Raw genomic sequence first — 6,531 nt, forward strand, 5'->3', positions numbered from 1 at the left:
ACGGCTCACCGTGTCAGTGCGCTAACAAACACCGCTCAGTCGTCAGTCGGCAACAAACAGCTCACCGTGTCAGTGCGCTAACAAACACTGCTCAGTCGTCAATCGGCAACAAGCAGCTCACCGTGTCAGTGCGCTAACAAACACCGCTCAGTCGTCAGTCGGCAACAAACAGCTCACCGTGTCAGTGCGCTAACAAACACTGCTCAGTCGTCAATCGGCAACAAGCAGCTCACCGTGTCAGTGCGCTAACAAACACCGCTCAGTCGTCAGTCGGCAACAAACAGCTCACCGTGTCAGTGCGCCAACAAACACCGCTCAGTCGTCAGTCGGCAACAAACAGCTCACCGTGTCAGTGCGCTAACAAACTCCGCTGGGAGCCTTGCAACAAACAGACACTCCCATCAATACGGTAACACATATGTAGGTCACTTTGTCAGAAGGTAGGTACGGCAACAGACCCAGCTCAGTCAGACAAACAAGCTCGGTATGTGGGGACAGGGTAAATTAGAACAGCTCCGACTGCGAGGTCGTCTCCGGTAACTCTCAGGACCTCGGTGACCGCGGCGGCAGCTCTCCACAGGTCACAGATCTGCAGGGAGCGGGCGGGGTGACCGAGCCTCTTAGACCGTTGTAGACAGCTCTCAGTTTGTTGAGATATTTTGGCTGGTAAGTGGACTGTATGTGTACCTACGGTGTCTGAAAAAACGTTGGCCGAATTACGTTATAAACAAGATATGTTATGACGGCTGCTAGGCCGGTCGAGTCCCTCTCCCAGATGCAGTATGACACGAGTTAATTGTATTCACCGTGAGCACAACGGTAGAGAAGAACAAGATATACGGTGCTGAAATTAACAATGCACAACGAGGAACTATAATGCCGAATAATCAAGATCGATATGCCCAGATATGTTTGAGTTATAAGTTTGTGGGGGGCAAGTTAATTCGGACGGACACCAGAGTGCAATGGAGTCACCCGCGGATGACTCCGTCTGGTGTGGTGTCGGGGTGCACTGAGTCGGCAGCGAGTCCGAACCCACCCGTCACCAGAGACGCGCCGTCCCGTCAGAGCCCGCGTGCAAGGGTCGGCAATCTAGGCCGTACCTATGGGGTGGCGTTCCGAGCGCGACTGGTCTCCGTCCGGCGCGGCCGCCTCCGAGGTCGGCTGGGCCGCGCCCCGGGCTATCGGCCGGCCGGCACACACCGCCCGGGCCGCATGACCGCCCGGTCAGTGAGTGACGTCACGAGCGGCGGCCAGAATAGCGGGCGCGCTTACATCTAACAACAGGGGCTGAGTCGCTGACAACAAGTAACACAGTTCTCAGGTCGGCGCGGGGACAGTGTGACCGAGGCTCTTGGGCCCGAGGGCACCATACACCGGTCCCACCTGTCGGTCAGTCCGACATCTGGCGAGTTAATTCCGACGGCCGAGCTGCAGCCGAGAGCACTGCTCTCAGCTGCAGCCCAGCAGCCAGTGCGTCCGCTGCACTGGCGGCCGGCGCGGCCGATGCCCCGGCCACCCTCCCCGGACAGCAGCGCGAGCGGAGGTTTTTGCCGAGTGGTGCGGCGCGCAAGCGAGGCGCGCTGTCAGCAAACAGGTGAGTGGCTCCGCGCTCTGCCGCTCCCCCGCCACTCTGCCGCTCCCCCCGCCACTCTGCCGCAGTCCCCCGCCACTCTGCCCACCGGACGTGTTGCAACAAACGGCCGCGCCTCGGGGTAATTTGACTCAACCAGCCCAGACTGATGACAAAGAGAACGATGGTCGTACCTGCTAAGAGCGAGGGCCGTACCAACTGAGAGCGAGGGCCGTACCTATCACCTAAGGGCGAGGACTGTACATACTGCCTAAGGGCGAGGGCCGTACTAACTGAGAGCGAGGGCCTAACCGAGAAGGGCGATGGCCAGCTAAGGAGTGCGAGAGCCTTACCAACTGAGGGAACAATGGCCTTACCAGCTGAGGGCGAGGGACGCACCAACTGAGAAGGGCAAGGACCGCATACCACCTAGTGCCCACTGCCTATACCACCTGAAGAGGGCGAGGGCCGAACCAATCAGGGAGGGGGCAGGGGCCGTACCTACCAGCTCAGGGCGAGAGCGAAGGCCGTACCAACGGAGGGCGAGGCCGCGGTAACTGTCAATGGTTGATCTCACCCACAACATAAACCAAAGACACAGTCCGTTTATCGCTAACTGACAAGCTCTCGAATGGCTTCAGTAGCCGAGTTATAAGGAACTGGAACGTCAGCAGTGGTGCCTGCGTGTCCTTCCTGTACTACCCAGCACTCTCGAGGCACCCACACAGCGGGTCAGGGCCGCTGGGTATGAGACTCTGAACTGAATGGGTTGGCCACTCGACATTAGGCTGGCCGCAGCCCCGGCTTTATTACCCACGGACTCACGGAGCGCCGCGGGGTGTCATACAGTCCGAGGCCAGGACAGGGCAGATAGACCGGGGCACTCCGCGGGGTGCCATTATTCAGTCCGAGCCCCGAGGCCAGGACAGGGCAGACAGACCAGGGCAGGTCGGCCGGGGTGCCATTATACAGTCCGAGGCCAGGACAGGGCAGACAGACCAGGGCAGGTCGGCCGGGGTGCCATTATACAGTCCGAGGCCAGGACAGGGCAGACAGACCAGGGCAGGTGGGCCGGGACCACCGACTTCCGCAGCGAGCACGACTCATTCAGAGGACGGGAATTGGTAGAGCAGAGTAGTGCGCAACACGGCGCGGTCTGAGATTCAAAGGACTAGGCACAGGAGACAATGCCTACCTCACGTCAGGAGCTAACTGGCCATCGATGAAGGCATTGTAGGAATACTTTTGTTACACATCGGGAGGCCTTTAGTTTAGAGTGCTGAGCTGAGCCACAACAGCTGGACTAGACGCAGACAATAAAGCCGTGTGGACGCCAATAGTAGAGCCGGTGGCCGCTGTTCCAAGCAGCGCGCATCCTTGAACTGTCGGAGGTAGCAGCGGCCCAGTACACGGACACGGAAAACAGCCCGACTCAAGGGCCTGAGGTGCTCCACCCAGGTCCTTTGTTGGACGGCCGGTCCTCGTTCATAGAAAAGTTGAACGTTTACGGCCAGGTGATCCCGCAGGTTTCCTGCTTTGATGTCAGTTTATAGCGGCCAGCTGCGGGGTATCGTACAAAGCGGACAGGCGTTTTATCGGCACGGTTACTGACCAGGCGATACATGGAGCACGTCATCGCGCTTCGCTACTGCACAGACAGAAATAGCCATAGACTGCACAACGCCATAGGCGACGACGACAACAGAGCAGACTTGAGGACGACACAGGCGTCTAAACGCGCCCCACAGCCAGCCGACTGTAACACCGATAACAGAAATAGGTATAGGTACCAAATGGTCACAAAGACGCGCCCAGCAGTCGTCACAGATTTACACCGACAAAGGACAAACGGACAGCACAGAGCCGCTGTAACAGGTGTGTATTGTGGTATAAATATGGCCTCTGCCACCCGGTCGGACACGGTGCGGGGGGGGGGATGCTCGGTATACTACGGCCTCTGGATCAGCCTCGGTCGCGGGCCGAGCCGGGCGCTGCGTGCGGAAGTACCGCGCACCGCTCAGTAGTAGTGCCCTTGGAGCGCCTCTTCCCCGCCCGTGTGTACCGTGACCTTCCGCGGCGCCGCGTCCGTCGGACCATCGGACATTGTGTAAATACAGACCGCAGGACGGCCACATGGGCGTAAAACACTCGCCCGATCACCCATGAGGCGGCCGCAATAGCGCGTGACCGGGAGCGCTGGGTACGCCGACCGGCCGGCCGGACCGCAGTGTTTTGGTCCGCGCTCCGGCCCGGTGAGTGTGTGTGTGTGTGTGTGTGTGTGTGTGTGTGTGTGTGTGTGTGTGTGTGTGTGTGTGTGTGTGTGTGTGTGTGTGTGTGTGTGTGTGTGTGTGTGTGTGTGTGTGCGTTACGCCACCGGCCGCGGTGCGCCAAGGCCAGTCAGGCCCGGCCGGTCCGGGTCCGACCGCCCGACACGGCGCCCGCTCGTGATCACGGCGCCAACCGCCGCTGACGGCTAGAGGTGCGGCTGTCTCCACTCTCCAGGGGGCGGCAGAGATGCGGCCGTGCCGTACCCCAGAGGACGGCGCCCTGACCCGACCTCCCCTGGCAGCTGACAGGCGGAGCCATGGGCTGCAGAGCAGAGGATAGCTCCTCAGGCGGGTCGAGGTCACCGGCCGCCACCACATGCACCTCAGACGTCCGCTGCAGTCAGCTTCTGTCGGTGCCGAGAGCGTCAGACATAAACCCGACGGCACAACCTACCAGGCCCGGGGTCAGACCTGTCTGGCATGAAAGCCAACCGATAATATCGCGGAATGGAAGCCCAGTCCAGCCAAGACGCCAGTAGAGCGGAGCACCAGTAAAGCTGACGCTCCGGCCGACTCGAAGCTCGAAAGAGGCGACACGCGCGCCTCAGCAGCCGACCAGAGCTGGCATTGGCAAGTAATGGGCTTATGGACGAACTTGCACACAACTGATTCAACTAACAGAACTGAAGGACAGAAGACGGTCATCTGCGGTTGATGTCGCTGCCACGTCCCCTACTGGTGGTCGGTGACGTCTCAGGTCGGTCGGTGACGTCACGGGTCGGTCGGTGACGCGCCGACTGTCGAGGTCGGCAGCTCGGCCCGGTGCCAGCAGCCTTCCGCCGGGCCGAGAGAGCGCGCTGCCGGGTGACCGGCCGGCCGCCGACCTTACGTCAGCTCCGAGAGGAGCGTCCTTACATCACCCGCCGCGCTGCTGTGCTGCAGGTCAGGATAGTATGAAATAATGTAACACAGGTCCACGGGTGCACCGCGGCGCCGTAACATGCACACGGCCTACGCACCGGCGGCGCTGGGTCGGGGCCCCGGTCCGTCTGGACACGAGGTCCCCGCGTGCACCGTCCCCCCGCGCCCGTTCAAACGGGCGTGTTTACCGGCCGCCAGAGTGGCGTGTCGATACGGCGCGGCGCCGTACGCAGCAGATGTGTGGATTTCGGTCTGCCGTACCCATCGCCGCGACCTTGGTCCACTTCTGCGGGAGCACGCACGTGGCGCCCGGCTCAGAGCGCCACAATCGGCGCATATCCGCCGCGGAGGGAAAATCATCGGTGACCTTAGCTGGGCCAGGGTACGATTATCTGTGATGTCGAGTGCGACCAAATCAAACCAGTCTGAGGTCCCACTGTTGCGCCTTCGTATGTAAGTACATTTTCCAAAGAAAAGGATGCTTCGTTTGGTTGTAAACATTAAGATTGGGGAGCTACAAGCATCAGATAATTCATTGGTCATCAACTTCCGAGAGAGTCCAATAAGTCGGACACTGGACTGTAATCGCACCCATCTGGGCCATTGCCATCACTAATCCCTGATGATGCCTACTGTCGTGGTCTGCCAGAGCTGCTGCCAGCACCGTGTTGCCGAGCCAGCCTCAGACCATCAGCCTGAGACCTCTCCCAGTCCCATCCGGAACATACCGCTGATAACCGAGTCCCTCGACCGGCCTCACCCAGCCGCCACTCCGGCGGTGCGCGGTGCACGCACCGGCCACACCGGGCCGCTGCGCGTGTGCAGACCGCCCGCGGCGGGCGCTGTTTGGCCGCGCCCCGCGCCCGGGAGAGGACGAGCACCCCACCCGCCGACCGACGCCGACGGCCGGCCAAGTTCAAGGCGACGGCTGTCAGAGGGCACGTTGCGCCACCGCCGCACCGCGCTGGGGAGGGGACCGGACGGCTCACGCACAGTCATTGTGCCGCACGAAGTGCCGCCGGCCGGCCGCACGCAACTGCTGCAGTTCAGCCCTCTTTGTTTGCCCAATAGCAGCCTACATGCGCGTACCTCATACGTTTCTCAGAGGTCTATGTAACAGGCACTGGGATGAAGCATTATTCAGGTTGGACACTGGGAGAAAGCACTCGAGTCCAACTCCCATGGACAAGTATACAACCCACTGAGCTCCCATCCGTCCGTCACCTACTGAGCTCAGTATCTGGATCCCACACCCGTCACTGAGGTAGCCCCATCCCTCCCCGCGAATCCCTCCAGCACCGATCACGCTCCGCCCCGCCCGCGCTGATCCGCTCTGAAGGCCGATCGTGCACGGTCGTGTCCTGGCAGCGCACTGCGCAGTGCCGCGGCCCGGCAACTGCCGATGGCCGCCAGTCCAGAGGCCGCCCACGCCGCCGGAGCAGCCGCCCACGGGGCCGAGCTGCGCCAAACACCCGGGGTGGAGCGCGTGTTCGGGGAGTGGCTCACCGTGTAGGTAGTGTCACAGGGCGGTACTGGATAGCGCCATAGCACGGCGGTTCGGGAACAAAGGAGACTCGAGTCTGTTGATGGCCTGGTCAGCGGAGAAGGCGGTGGCTTGGAATAGGAGAGGCGCTGGATGGTCGTGTTTGCAACTATTAGTAAAGTAATCCTGGTTTGCAACGGGCTTTTCGACTCCCAAATTTAACATAAATACCTGGGTAACTGGTTTTCACCAGTTCGCTTCAGAAGCATGACGAGATCCGCCTGCGA

The sequence above is a fragment of the Amphibalanus amphitrite genome, unplaced genomic scaffold (assembly GCF_019059575.1).
Source record: "Amphibalanus amphitrite isolate SeventyFive unplaced genomic scaffold, NRLGWU_Aamphi_draft 000196F_arrow, whole genome shotgun sequence".
Classification (NCBI taxonomy): domain Eukaryota; kingdom Metazoa; phylum Arthropoda; class Thecostraca; order Balanomorpha; family Balanidae; genus Amphibalanus; species Amphibalanus amphitrite.